The sequence below is a fragment of the Solanum tuberosum genome, unplaced genomic scaffold (genome assembly GCF_000226075.1).
Source record: "Solanum tuberosum cultivar DM 1-3 516 R44 unplaced genomic scaffold, SolTub_3.0 scf00451, whole genome shotgun sequence".
In the NCBI taxonomy this organism is placed as follows: Eukaryota; Viridiplantae; Streptophyta; class Magnoliopsida; order Solanales; family Solanaceae; genus Solanum; species Solanum tuberosum.
Window position 1 is genome coordinate 190,819 of NW_006239369.1, and position 2,500 is coordinate 193,318.

A 2,500-nucleotide genomic window follows, 5' to 3' on the forward strand; every position below is an offset into this window, starting at 1 on the left:
AATTATACCCTTAATTTGGGCCTTAGTCTTTATTGGGCTCAAGTAGTTGGACTTGAACATATTGGTGTGAGGCCTCATTTTCATTCCATTATCCTTTTTATTTAATTTGGGCCTCAAGTGAGCCCACTAATGCATGAACTAATCTTCCCCATCTACCTAGCCCATTTGAGCTAAGCAAGTAGGTTACACCTGCTAGCTTTATAAAGTCCAACAAGCACCTCAATTCTTTTATTCGTTTTTCAAGGGTAATCTCCTTAGTTTAACTCAAAACTTATATACACTTGATCACCTTAACTTTTAAACTTACATATAGCCCTTTGATCCAGAATTTAAATATTTCTAAAATTTGACGTTCACTCTATCGTGCAATATTGCAATGTACGGGAGTTACCCTTATAGCTTCTTTATTGTCACCATTCATCTAGGAATCAAGTTCATTACCTATACCACCTAGCTAAATCAAGTTCCATATGTGTAGGACTTGTACACGTAAAATACGGGGTGTTACAGATGATATCCTTTATGCTATGATGAATTGTGCATGATTTGTCTTATGAGCTACATTCTCCAACTATTTCAAAGATGATGTTCAAAAGTGGCATATAACATGGTTTCAAATAAAATGTCTATTTTATGCATGTTTTAAGGATTTTTATGCATGGCTTCCATACTTGGTACTTTTTCTGTTAACCCCATATTTCTACATTTTCTATAAGTGTAGGGTTTGGAGATATTGGATTCCATCCTCGTGGCTAGGACTATAGTAGATCAAGAAGAAGAAGATTGGTGAGTCCTCATAGTATTCGAGGGCTTGACCATATGTCCTTTATGTCTTTATTTTATGCTTTAGACATTTTCGTGCGCGGGGACGTGTGTTGCTCTTTAAACACAAACAACTCTCGGTAACAAATATCTTAGCTCTCATATTAATGACGAACGTAGCGAAATGCGATACTTGGTGTGAATTGTAAAATCACGTGAACCATCGACTCTTAGAATACATGTTGCACCCGAAGCCATTAGGCCAAGTGCACTTCTGCCTGGGCGTCAAACATCGGGTCACCCCCCACACGCTGCAAGGCATAGAACGTGGCAAAAGTTGGCCTCCCGTGCTCCTCGAGCACGCGGCTGGCCTAAATACGAGTCCACGTCGACGGAATTTGCGGCAAGTGGTGATTGAAACTCAACTCTCTCTTTTTGTCGCGGCTACAACCTGTCGTGTGTCCTGATTCCGAGACCCTCCAATCGACGACTAAAACGCTCTAACCGTGACCCCATGTCAGGCGAGATTACCTGCTGAGTTTAAGCATATCAATAAGGGGAGGAAAAGAAACTTACAAGGATTCCCTTAGTAACGGGGAGCTAATCGGGAACAACCCAACCTTAGAATCGGGCGGCTCCATCGTCCGAATTGTATTCTGGAGAAGAGTCCTCAGCGGAGGATCGGGCCCATGTCCCCTGGAAGGGGACGCCAGAGAGGGTGACAGCCCCGTTGTTCCTGGACCCTGGCAAAAGACGAGGCGCTATCTACGAGTCGGGCTGTTTGGGAATGCAACCCAAATCAGGCGGTGAATTTCATCCTAGGCTAAATACAGGAGAGAGACCGATAACGAACAAGTACCACAAGGGAAAGATTAAAAGGACTTTGAAAATAGAGTCAAAGAGTGCTTGAAATTATTGGGAGGGAAGCAGATGGAAGTTGAGGATGCACCCTGGTCAGATGTGGAACGGTGACGAGCTGGTTCGTCGATCGACTCGGGGCGTGGACCAGAGTGGATCAATGCCTGGGCTCTTGATATGCCTGTGGAATGCTGTCTCATTGATTTTGGTATGAAGCGTGCGCTTCTGGCGTGCTTCGACATCTGTGTGCTCCGGACACTGGCTGTGGGCTCCCCATTCGACCCATCTTTAAACACGGACCAAGGAGTTTGACATGTGTCCGAGTTAACGGGCTAGTAAATTCGTAAGGCATAAGGAATCTAATTGGTGGGATCCTCTTGAGGGGTGCACCGCCGACCGACCTTGATCTTCTGTGAAGGGTTCGAGTGTGAGCATACATGCTGGGACCCGAAAGATGGTGAACTATGCCTGAGCGGGGAGAAGCCAAAGCATAGTCTAGTGGAGGACCGTTGTGATACTGATGAGCAAATCATTCATCTGACATGGGTATAGGGGCGAAAGACTAATTGAACCATCTAGTAGCTAGTTCCCTTCGAAGCTTCCCTCAGAATAGCTAGAGATCGGGTGCGAATTTTATCGGATAAAAGCCAATGATTTGAGGCTTCATGGGGCAACACCCTGACCTATTTTAAAACTTTAAATCAGAAGGATGACGTGACTGCTTTGTTGAGCTGCACCACAGAATCAAGAACTCCAAGTGGGCCATTTTTGGTAAGCTGGACTGGCGATGAGGGATGAACCGAAAGCCGGCTTATGGTTCCAAACTGCATTCTAACCAAGATCCAACAAAGGGTGTTGGTAAATTAAGACAGCAGGAAAG